This window comes from Aedes albopictus, chromosome 2, assembly GCF_035046485.1.
Source record: "Aedes albopictus strain Foshan chromosome 2, AalbF5, whole genome shotgun sequence".
Taxonomy (NCBI): domain Eukaryota; kingdom Metazoa; phylum Arthropoda; class Insecta; order Diptera; family Culicidae; genus Aedes; species Aedes albopictus.
The window spans coordinates 261,912,500-261,926,005 of NC_085137.1; the positions used below are offsets into that span (position 1 = coordinate 261,912,500).

General features: G+C 36.3%; 1 protein-coding gene across 5 annotated transcripts in view; it reads left to right on the plus strand.

The window, feature by feature from the left end:
* The window catches only part of LOC109421517 (polypeptide N-acetylgalactosaminyltransferase 2), a 54,687-nt gene that overhangs the window by 15,376 nt on the left and 25,805 nt on the right, over positions 1-13,506 (plus strand). The window contains exons 1-2 of one of the 5 annotated variants that reach the window (XM_062851676.1): positions 6,359-6,374; positions 6,600-6,750. The exons of 2 other annotated variants lie outside the window; for them this stretch is intronic. The gene's annotated coding sequence lies outside the window, so the exon portion shown is untranslated. 2 more of the 5 variants (XM_062851675.1, XM_029872370.2) reach the window with 2 other exon arrangements.

The window sequence follows — 13,506 nt, forward strand, 5'->3', positions numbered from 1 at the left end:
ATTGTTTTAATTTTGATCCTCGTCGCCAAAATGTAAGGTTTCGGCTTCGAAATCTAATTAAAACAGTTTGTCGATGTTGATAACTTACATTTATTCCTCGCTTCGAATTCACCCGCATCCAAAACACGCGTCCGCGACTATCTCACGCTCTGTTATTCTCCTACCGTTTCTCTCCACGGATCTCTACAACTGTCTGTCGCCAAGGTTGCCAACTTACCGATCTGAAAGTGCTAATGTAGTGTAACAAGTGGAATTGGCTTATATTATTATTAAGACCCTACAATATCTTTTCCCATTTGATTGTAGTGGGGTGTTTTTGGAAGGAATCGTAGCCAAAAACGTAGGTACATAATTATGAAGATGTTTCTCGATCGGCTTCATATTCACATATGCATGTCGCACTATCAAAGTTATCCCGTTTTACGGTTTCTGCAATAAGGTTTGGATACCTATCAGCCATTCCATGAAAAAAGAATAAGGCTATCCATGAGACAGATGCGATCAGCTGATATTTTTTGTTTACCATGTATTTTTGACACTCGATGATCGGGGTGACAGTTGAAAACCAGAGAAAATAGGTAGAAAATCGTTCAAACGGCAACACCTTTTCTGTTTTGATTTCATCACTCGGATGTTGGCAACTGCCGTAAAGCAGATTAATCCACCCATCGAAGGTAGTACGTATCTCGTATACCGCATCTGAAAATTATTTATACTATTGTTTTATTAACTAGGAATTATCAAACTGGTGTTCCAAAATGGAACAATTTTCAATCATTCAAGGAATCAATGTTGTTTACACTGTCATTCGTGAAATTTAAAAACTTTTCTGAAAATATGTTTGAAATGAACGCAATACTTATCTTCACTTATGCTGCAATCGTCAAGGTTTGTTGATTTTGTTCATTAGGATACCAGTTTGACGGTTCGATAAGGTATTTTTGGCTTCACACTATAGACGGTGCCGCTGGAAGTTCATTCGGGCAGCGAATTTTGACACCACAGCGGGGTCGACTCTCAACAAGTTCTACCCAGCAAAATATTTGTTTAATTTTTTGCAACTGGTGCGATAAAGTTGCAAAAATATGAGCTTGTGCATTAACTATATGCATATGCATCACTTTAAATGGAAATTCATGTAAGAAATCAAAGAAAAAAAATATCAGCGCATTTTGGTAATGCATCTCCGAGTAGAAGTTGCTGAGAGTCGACCCCGCTGTGCTGTCAAAAATTTTCAGGCTTAGTGAACTCAATGTTCATCGGTGCACTCGTCTATTCGCTTCTCTATTTTCTCTGGTGAACACAAAGGAATTTGTTAAGGACCGACGACACTTGACGAAACTTTGTTAAGTTATACTCACACTGTGTTTACATTTCTGGCGGTCACCCCCATTGCGAAAAGTCGTTATGGATTGCCTTATAGACTCGAAAATAAAAGTGCTCCGATATTACTCAAATACGGTGAGAATGATCTTTACCAAAAATAGTTAGACCCTAGGTTAGACCCGTAATTTTTAGTTTCGCCATTAGGGTGGCCATTTTGAAAATAGGGTGGTAAAAAACGACATTTATCATTATTTTTTATTTTCAAATCGTCATGACTTTAAAACCAATAGACCGATTTGAAATCTTTTTTCACGAATGAAAAGATTATTAGTTCTTGATTGTGAAAAAAAAACAATTGTATTCTTTCATTTGCAAAAAGCGTCAAAATATTATTTTTTATGATTTTCACAATGTTGTACCACTACATTTTTTTAATTGTTTTAATGAAAGCTTAACTATTTTTACATAACATATAAAAAATAGAAATGCTCTTTAAGCCGTTTTTTTTTACATTTTTTGAAAATTTCAAGTCTTGTGTGCATATGCGTATGGAATGACCATGCGTCTCCATCATTTCAAAATAGCTGTTTATTTTATTTATTATTTATTGTTTGATAATTTTAATATATTTATATTTTTATAAATTGTAATTGGTATAAAATTAAAGATTATAACTGTATTTTTTCATGTAAAAGTACGTCTTCCGGTTGTTTACTATTTATATCAGGAATACTTTATTCTAACGAGCCTGGATAAAACAAATAGAAGAAACGTCAATTTTTTGTCATCCCCATAGTTCCAATCGAGCATCAAGTAGGACACTCCTCAAAACGACAAGGATGGGCCACTTTGGTATACTCGAGAGACTTCACTTTATCGCTTAAAACAGTAATCAGCAGTGCATCACGTAATGGTATGCATCACGTTCATGTACAACCAAAAATCAACGAACATTCATATGACATACATGCTATTTATCATCCACCCTCGTACGATGTCCACGATTTCTTGAGTAATCAAGAAACTGATTATATCTAATACTGCACATAATAGCACTTGCAACAATTGTTTTGATAGGCGAAATAAATATTACTATAAATTTGGCGAACAATAATAAAGATATAAAAAGCTTTTACAATCACATAATTTCAAATGCACTAAAACCTTTCTAACGAAACCTTCTAGTTCCAAAATTTCAGATAATGTTATTTATTTACCGAATGGAAGATGCATTTCGTATTTGTAATCATTCAATATTTTCAGAAGTCAATGATCATTTGATAATGTTATCTAAAATAAAGCTATCTGTTGATACTAGTTGTATGTATTAAGCAAATTAAGAACTACATGCATTACTCCAAATTGAGTTACGTCATTTCTAAGTAGGTTAATAGTTATTTATGCAACAAGTTGCAAAATGATGATTTTTTCAGCACGAGTTGTACATTTATCCAACGAGGCTTGCCGAGTTGGATAAATACGACGAGTGCTGAAAAAATCGAGTTTTGCAATGAGTTGCATACAACATTTTTTGCAATTATGACAACAAAATACCCTTGAGTACGATCATTTCTGACTATCCCCACATGTCTCAAAAAAAAAACCACGTGTGAGCATCCGCACAAGCGTTAGTTTTTCAATCAGGTAGGCTGTGTTCATAAGTGTCACAAGTACTCGGAGTCACGTCGTCAACAAGTGTTGTTTGCTGCTACCGCTTCTCACTCTACGTCTGTTTGGCTGATCAAATCAGAATGGAAATAGCTTCTATTCAGATTACATCTGTCGAAAAGACATAGAAGCAGCCACCGCATCCACATAAGACCACGGAAAAATATTAGTGTTTCGGAAAACTTGCGAAAAGTGTACCGCTGCAAAAGTGCCGAAAGGTAATACTTTTCGGCACTCTTAACAGTGCTGAAAAGTACTACTTTTCGGCACTCTTGAGCTAGTAAAGAAAAGTAGGCCATTTTGGCACAGTTTTGGCGATTGAAAAATGCAATCTTATGCCACGTAATTGCAAAAAATCAATTTTCGCACCGTCGGTCACTTTGGATTTCAACCAAAAGCATAATAGCGTAATGCATGTCAATATATTGCGTTGTTTATGCAGTACAGTGGTTTTTCGGTTTTATCACGATCAAAAAAAATTTTACCGTGATATAAACGAAACCGTGAATTTGGTGAAACGAGAAAAATGTATTTTTTTCATTAAAAATCGTTCAGCTGTAATAGGGTATTGGTTCCCTTATTAAGCATGTGGCTCCCATTTTCATCCTACGAAAAACAAAAGAATGAAGCACTGTTTGTTTTGTTTCTTATTTTTGTATTTTTTGTTAGAAGTGAGCACGCATGAAAACAAAAAGAACGGAATCAATCGGTGTCGTAATCGCTTGTTTTCGAATAGGATGAAATTGGGAGCGTGAGATTACTGATGGAACACAAACCCTATATATGAGTCGTAGTTCACATTTTTTAACAGTTGTGGTGGACTGGGCAATGCAGTATTGATTTTATTTTGATTTCGGAATGTTTTAGAACAAGTGTGATAAAAAGGAAACGGAAATCGTGATAAAATCGAATAGAAAAGCGTGAATTCGGGCGAGTAGTGATTAAAACGACTAGTGAAACGCCACTGTACGTACAGCTTCAACAGCATGGTTACTTGGGCAGTTCAAACACCAAACTCACAAAAAAATTTAAAAAAAAAACATCAAAAGTAAACCATTTGACAAATTTGTCGATATCCGACCAAATCCGCAGGGGTGTAATCTTTCATGGTCGATAGAGCAGATTCGATTCAATATATCTTCCTTATTTTTATTATTCGTCGTAGCATAAAATGTTAGATAAACTGATTACATGTGCGAAACACCAAAAAATTTTTTCGCGAAAAAACAATTTTTAATGGTAACAACCTATTCGGTCTATAATTTAAACGTCAAAAATGAAAACATCAGTGATTGATATAACTCGTGGTATCATCGATTTATAATTCTGTTTACGATCTGAAAATGATAATCTATAGTACATATGTACATTTAATACCATTTTATTAAGGTCATAATGCGACAAAAAATAGTTGCATTATGTATGATTCATCTGGTTGGTAAAGTGCGGAGAATTGGTCGTTTAAAATGGATTTTGTAGTGCCGAGTTGCAAAATATATATATAGTACGGTAAAAATGCTACTGACCCAGCTTGACCAAGCCAGACCATACCAAGTAATATTTTCGAATGCAGGGTCGAGAATCGCGGGCAATCCTGGTCGGGATTAAACGAGAATCTAATTGATTGTCTAGAATAGAATATTTTTAATCATTTGAGAAGACTTCAATTGGAAAACATAAACTTGACAATTATGTGTACGCTAAACTCACAAACAAACAGACGTAACACCATAGACTAATTTCAAGACCTCGATGTACCAAAGAAAACGATCAAATTCTCGGTGACCAGTCCGGTACCCAATAAATATTTATAACCGTGTATTTTTTTCCGTGTAAATTGCCTTTTGTGTAAATTTTATTTAGCGTGTTACACTGATCTGACAGCTCTGACAGTAAGGGACTAAACATAAATTACGTAAAGTGAGTACCGAGGATTGTTCACAATCTGCGAACTTGACTGCGGAAAAAAATTGCGACCATGACGCCGCTGGTAACACCCTGATCATTCCTGTCGTACACCGCTTTAACGACCAATTTTAAAATTTGATAGTTGACAAACGTGGCACTCGCAACGGTTTCGTTCGAGTTTGACGTTTGCTCACTACCGCCACCTAGTTCATGGATGGTAAAGCTCAGTCTTTCTAGCATTGGTCAAATAAGCTTCCGTGACTATGTTGTAAATCGAAAAATGTTGGGAGTCTTACCACCGACGAACCGACGTGACAGCTAGAACAAACAAATTCAAATTTGTTGTCCGCGACGCCATGATGAAAAATAGCCGAACACTATCGCCACCTCTATAACGGCCTGCGTTGGTATGCTAGCTTGATACCAAACCCCCGTGTGTTAACATAGGAAGAGGTTCGCGTCTACGCTGATTTGACAGAAGCGTTCGCTCGCTTTGCTGGTCGACCGTTAAATTGAGGGGGGACAGTTTTGAAACACCACTGTCACGTCGGTTCGTCGGTGGTCTTACGTCTGTTTGTCTTACAAATCTCACGTTTGTGATTAGGGCTCTGTATTACTGATTCCCTGACAGATAGAAGGCAGTAATCCAGATCAAACTTCACGTCCGCACCAATAGTCTTTTTACGACTACGGCTCAATGAACTGACATTACGTTTATTTTTCGCGCACGCCTATTATTACTGGGCTTGATTTTCTAACTTCTGATGTCGCGGTTAGTGATCACGCTTCAGAGCAAATTTCTCTCCTATACTTTAGCATACATACCAGCGATCGGACGGTACATTTTACCGCAAAATGAAACAAAATGTATACTTTCACATTATCACCACTGACTGGCATGATTCGATGGTATATCCATCGTCAAACCCTCTCTATTGAAATGTTAATCATGTTTTCCCACCAGTAGCGTGGTCGATCCGTTATATTTATTATGTTGACAATTGAGCGGTTTTGCTTGTTTGAAATTGTAACGGAAATCCATTGACATATGGAACGTTTTCGAACTCCGGGAAGCACACTCCACGACGGACAGTGGACCTTCAAAATGTAATGAACCCACACCGACGAAGCAGGTGGATAAAAAAAATCGTTCACATTTTTTTCGGACTTCTTCATTTGCATAGAAAACTGAATGTGTGAGTGCATGCTTCATTTCAATTTCGTTTTTTTTTCTCACTCCAATTATTACACATGCCATCACAGCATTACTCTCGGCAACAATCGTACCGTACCAGCATGCACCACAAAACCGACCGCATGAAACAATGAATGGAGAGGTACGAGATGAGAAATAATGCTTTCAAAGTCAGTTGCTAATCTTGCACCGAACCGCACGCATATTGCTAGTGCGCGCGGCTTGTTTCGATTGAGCTTGGCGGATCACAGTCACCAATCTGTTCGGATTGTCCAAGGTACGAGACCTTTGATAGCTGCTGAGACCCCCCAATTAAAGCTAACTATCCTAGAGATGTGATATTGGTTAAGCGAACGAGACTAAATTCGTGCTGCAATGAACCACCAGCGCCGTTTTTCGAGTGTGAATTAATGGAACACAGTTATGCAATGTACATCAGTGAACGGGTGTTTAATTTCTGTTGGTAATGTTTTGAGTGCATCATCTAGTGATCCATGAATAGCGGGCCAGTGGATAAAATGTAACAAAGTGATCAATGAAAACTTGTTGGCGCATTTGTGTTCTATGAGAAGTGGCCGCACTTGAGGTCGTGACAATACGGATGCATCGGAAGCACGAGACATATTATTTTTTCACCAATTCGTGTGAACAAGGTAAACCAAAATATATTTAGATATGCACCGTACGTACGACAAGTGAAAGAAGCATTCGCGTGTAGTGAAAGGCAAATGAAGATACTTTATTACCATAAAGCCGTCGTCACCGTCGTGATGCGCATTTTTTGCGTAGTAGGTATAAGCGCACGACTCGAAGTAAATTGCTTTAAACTATTTATCTTGTCTGCCAGTCGCGTCGCTGTTGCGTATCAATTCAATTATTGGACTGATTCTTCACACACGATATGACCATAGAAATCCACGGTTTGTGTTCTTTGATGATGAGTGGTTTGTGTTTGAATGAGTTATTTCCACGTGACTAACTCTGCTGAAGGGAGAACAAAATATACCGTACTGCCCCTCTCCGCATGTCAGCCCCATGTAGTTTTTCAAAGCACCTACATTTTTCACTATAACTCCCAATTATATTGAAAAAACCGATTTAATCCACCTATGGTGAACAGAACCCTTCTTACACTTATTAATACTATTGTTGTATTATTTGTATTTAACACATTTATTTTGTGTGATGAACCAAAAGTTCTAGAAAATATTGTGGACCTTGACCATGGACTAAACTACCAGAAATGCCAGACACCTTCTAGAATCTTGTGTGAATTAAAAAAAAAAAAAACTTACATATTCTGGAATATTGTATCTTTTGTTAACTGCCAAAAGAAATTGAATCGATTAACAAATTGATAAGGCAATCAGCGAGATACACTTTGTCTAATATCTCTTAATCAGTCGAATAAATTAGCTCCGAAGTGCTTGGTATTCATGGTTATGGTGTAAAAAGGACAAAAATAATATATCTACTATGCTAATCAGTTTTGGAATTAGCTAGTTATTTTGGCTGTCCAGTTCTTGCATTTTTCCCACAATACATAAATTCAAAGCTTTCATTTAACATATTTTTAGTTTTCATATAATTCCTGTTTATTTGTAATTTGTTATTTATAATTTTATTGAAAACAATAACCCGACAAAAACAATAACTGGAGATGGATCTCCAGTTAGCCTAGTGGTTAAGGCTATGGATCGCCAATCCGGAGACGGCGGGTTCGATACCCGTTTCGGTCGGGAAAATTTTCTCGACTCCCTGGGCATAGTGTATCATTGTACTTGCCTCACAATATACAAATTCATGCAATGGCAGGCAAAGGAAGCCCTTTAATTAATAACTGTGGAAGTGCTCAAAGAACACTAAGTTGAAGATAGGCAGGTCAAGTCCCAGTGGGGACGTAGAGCCAATAAGAAGAAGAAGAAAACAATAACCTGCTAGCACAGACTGTCTGTGCTGCTAGTATACACTTTATATGAGGTCAGCAATATTGATTGAACAATAATTTCCCATAGACTGGTCAAAAGCACATTCAAGATAACAAACGAATATAATAATAAAAAAAGGAATTTATTGAAATACTCTTCGAAAGATATTTCTGTAACCAAATGTCCTATCGAAATAAAATTTCGGGGCGATCTACTAGGATATTGTAGCTTTCATGTGGTGCCAAGAGAACCCAAATCGGTGGACAGACGGCTGAGATATTTATTATGATACACTTGGTCAAAAATCTCAAAAAGTTTAGTTGTATAAATCCTAAGTACTCTTCGCAAGATATCTCTGTAACCAAATGTCCAATCGAAATAAAATTTCAGAGCGTTCTACTAGGATGTTGTAGCATTCATTTGCTGCCAAGAGAACTCAAATCGGTTGACAGACGGTTGAGATATTCATCAATATGCTAAATGTCAAAAATCTCTCAAAAAGCTAACCTATAGTACTTCAAAGTACTCTTCGAAAGATATCTCGGTAACCAAATGTCCGATCGTAATAATATTCAATAGGGTTCTACTAGGAAGTTGTAGCTTTTATTTGCAACTAAGAGAATCCAAATAGGGCCCATATAGCCGAGGCGGTAAACGCACGGGTATTCAGCATGACCATGCTGAGGGTGACGGGTTCGATTCCCGGTCGGTCCAGGATCTTTTCGTAAAGGAAATTTCCTTGACTTCCTTGGGCATAGAGTATTTTCGTGCCTGCCACACGATATACGCATGCAAAATGGTCATTGGCAGAGGAAACTCTCAGTTAATAACTGCGGAAGTGCACATAGAACACTAAGCTGAGAAGCAGGCTTTGTCCCAATGAGGACGTTACGCCAAGAAGAGAGAGAGAGAATCCAAATCGGATATCAGACGGCTGAGGAACGTGCGTGACTTTTTTGTAACATACGCACACACACACATACACACACGCACAGACATTTGCTCAGTTGGTCGAGCTGAGTTGATTGGTATATGAGACTCGGCCCTGCGGGCCTCGGATCGAAAGTTCCACTCAGCAATTAATTCTGAATTTCAACAAATTTTCACACGTCTTGCTTCTTGGTGTATGCTATTGTGATGTTTTCGACATATGAAAATTATTTTGACATGAGTTTAATCAATTTTAGGGTGATAGGGGTAGGCGGGGCAATATGGACACCCTAAGGTTTTTGCCAACTTTACCTGGCAAGATGTCAAAAAAGTTTAGTTTTGTTATACATGTATCCTTTTAAAGTTTATTTAGCATCTATTGCATAAGAATGCTCACGAAGAAAAATGATTTATCCACTTCAAAAAATGTTATGAAAAATGTTAGTTTTTCATGACCGTCTTCAAGCATACGGGGCAGAATGGACACCCCCATGGGGCAATATGGACACCATGAGACTTTTACGAATTTCTTACATTATTTACACCTATAAAGTCATTTCATTACAAAACAACTATTATGGATGAATAATACGCCGAAGTAGTTCATTTCTGTTCAGTTAATTTAAATTCAGGCTGTTTTGGATAAAGCTTCGTTTTTGTCGGCATGTACAGCTGTGCCTAGAACAACTATTTTCCACTGCTGTCGTTTTTTGACCAATTTGTTTCACCCTGTGTCTACTATAGTGAACATTTAACTGAAAATATACTGAAATCGAAGAATTCGGTTGGTTTGTGATTTAGGTTATATTTTTTCCTTGCCGCTTCTTTCAAAAAGGTGAGTGTCCATTTTTCCCCGTCAGCAGAAGATATTTCCAAACTTGATTTTTGATATAATAAAGAAGAAAATATAAACATGTTGAGCATGTAGATACAGCAAAACTACTTGCATGTGTTCTAGAAACATCAGGTTTTAATCGACCTGCAATAAGGTACACCGGGGCAATTTGAAACGGGTGGGGCAAGATGAAACAGCGGGTTAACATAATGTTATCCAATGATGGCAAACAGTTTGAATGCCACAACACATAGTTTTTGATTCAATCAATCTTTTGGCGAGAGAAAAAAAAAATCATATTGTATTGAAATCTATTTCAAAACTTCGTGTTTCATCTTGCCCCACCCGTTTCAACTTGCCCCGGTGTACCTTAAATTAATCACTAAATCTTATTTTAGATGGTGTGAAAATTATAATTTCCATGCACATAAAACGGAGGACGCAACTTTTTCGTGTAAAATCAAGTATAATTTTAATTTCAAATGTTTCTTTCCTGAAACTACGTTTTAGACAAATGGACTATATTCTCCATTCATTAAAACACAGACAAACAGACGTAACACTTGCGAAATTTTCTTCGACCACGCTTTGAACGATCATTTTAAATTTCCATAGTTATGGCTTCCACAACCAGAGGCGCGGGCATCGTTTTTCTATGCGTTTGACGTTTCACACTAGCGCCTTCTGTTGACGATATGGCACAACACACTGATTCGTGCAACTTTTCCACCAGGTGATGGTAGTGTGAACTGGGCAATGGGTTTCAATAAAAATTGTTTTTTTTTTGTCTGTATTAACGAGATTTTTAACCCTAGGCTAGTTCATCTCGGGACCCACGTTTTACTTCCCTTCCGAAGGAAGAACCCACATTTTGTGAGTATGTTGGGAGTGGGATTCGATCCCAGGTCCTCGGCGTGCATAAAAATTGTTCAAGGTGTTACGTCTGTTTGTCTGTGATTAAAAGTTCAAAAAAGTTCGCATACTTCAAAATATTGAGGGTGTCCATTCTGCCCCGGGTGTCCATATTGCCCCGCCTACCCCTATGGGTTGAGTTTATTTTTCATGGTTAGTATAATGGGTAAAATTTTCCCTAAACTACAGAAACTATCTATAAGCAAGAATGAATGCTGATAATCTACAATATGAAAATAATAGCTTGCAGATATACAAAGATGTACTTTTTTGGACATTTTTTTATGAGTTTCGGTAGACTAATTCAAAAAAATGCTCATGCTGTGAAGATTATTAAGGATTATTTGATAACTCCAAACACTCTCACGTTTGTATATCACAATGGGTACCTCCATCTGCTTATGCTAAAGCATACTGGAGGTACACTCCCGTTAAAAAGTTTGGGGTCACCCCCTCAAAAACATGTCATTTTTTTAGGCCCATATCTCCGCCAATTTGCGTCCGATTTCAAAACCCTAGGTTTCATTCAAAAGATAATAAGTCAAAGAAACTTTGAACATGATTTAAAAGAAACTTTTTCAAAAAATTTTGTATGTAAACTTAACCCAAAGTTGCCAAATTTTCTAAAAAATGAATATAAACTTACGGCAGTGTCGCTGGAAGTTGGGTCGACCAAATTTTAAGATGAGAGCGGTAATATGACCCATTTTCTATTAGCTTTCAAATGCTTTTTACAGAACTTAGCTAAAAAATCTAGAAAAAAAGTTATTAAGTAAATTAATCCTTGATGTCATCGACCAAAAGTTTGGGGTCACCCCTCAAAATGCTGTATCGGCCAAAAGTTTGGGGTCACTTTCGTAAAACATGGAAAAGTGATTTGGTGATATCTTCGTCATCTATAGTTCAATTTTAATTATTTTTGGCTCATTTCAAAGATAATTAACTAAATTTACGTTTGATGTCTTCAACTAAACGTATTTAACGATTTTTGTATATAAAAATGTTATGTAAAGTTAGCACATTTTACCACACTTCAAAAAATGAGGCAACTTTACGTTAAGTTTTAGTATGTAAATTTCAACAAATATGTGTGGTTCAATGTCTATGCAGTAAGTATCATTCATTTTGTTTCAAATAAGCTAAGAAGAATTAAAATTGAATGAAAGATGACAAGGATATCAACAAATCACTTTTCCATGTTTTACGATAGTGACCCCAAACTTTTGGCCGATACAGCATTTTGAGGGGTGACCCCAAACTTCTGGTCGATGACATCAAGGATTAATTTACTTAAACTTTTTTTCTAGATTTTTTAGCTAAGTTCTGTAAAAAGCAGTTGAAAGATAATAGAAAATGGGTCATATTACCGTTTCCATCTTAAAATTTGGTCGACCCAACTTCCAGCGACGCTGCCGTAAGTTTATATTCATTTTTTAGAAAATTTGGCAACTTTGGGTTAAGTTTACATACAAAATTTTTTGGAAAAGTTTCTTTTAAATCATGTTCAAAGTTTCTTTGACTTATTTTCTTTTGAATGAAACCTAGGGTTTTGAAATTGGACGCAAATTGGCGGAGATATGGGCCTAAAAAAATGACATGTTTTTGAGGGGGTGACCCCAAACTTTTGAACGGGAGTGTATATTCTATCATATACACTTTGATAATTACACAAGTTTACAAAATAAAACGAAAATCGTGAACTTCTGTCAACGACCAAAATTTTTGAAGCACAATTTAGTGCTGATTTCGAAACCGACCTTCAAAAAATTTTAAATAGAACAGTTTTTGAGTTTTAGCTTAATATCGAGTTTTGCAACTTTTCAAAATATGTATTTTACTAAAATTCAAATATATTGCGTTTTGTTAAACCAATTTTAAATCTTTTTCCATAAATTAAAAACTGAATACAATACCAGTCGATCATCTGAATACAGGTTTTGCGTCAGATTGATGAAATTCATGATATTGGCGAGTTTTCGGGACGATCTTCTTAAATTTTAGCAAAATTCTCAAAAAATTTTGAAGAAATGTATTTTTTTTTTTAATAAGAAAAAACCAACTTATAAATTCTTTCTCGACGTTTTTTTGACATATCATATGTAGGCGAGTTACAGTATAAATTTCAGATCAATCGGAGCATTGATTACGGAGAATGAGATGTTTAAAGTAAGCGACTTTGCTTAAAAATAGAACAAAAGTCGATTTTAATTCATCAACCTTGCATGGAAAGTCGAAAAAAATCCGCTCTACTGTAATTTTTTTCTTTCGCGTTTTCGAACTCAGGGCATGATTATACACCAAAAACGATCATCAACTTACCGAGTTCAAAAATGCTGTAAACTTGTGTTACAAAATTTCAGTGTATTGAAAGTGGTACACATGGGTGTTCAAATTCCACTGTCGCTCCAATACACACATTTTCAGAATTAAAAGTTTCCTAAAAATAAAGCATCAGATCATCAATATTTTCCATTGTAATGCAAGGAACATATGTGCCGAAGACACCAACATGATTTAACGTTAGTCTCTCTTGCAATCACTCATTTCATGTGTGCGCATAATTTAACACCATGTGAAAACCATGTGTACCACTTAGAATACATTGAAAATTTGTAATTATCAATATGTATATGATAGGGTAGGGGAGACTGAGGAGACTTGATCTCTGGGGAGACTTGTTCCCCGCATATTTGCTCGGAATCAAAAACATTTTTCTTCTAGCATAATTTTTCCAAAACTACTCCTAGACAAACGACTATGTTTTGGCTACAAGTGATTTCCATTGTACATTGCATTATTTTTTA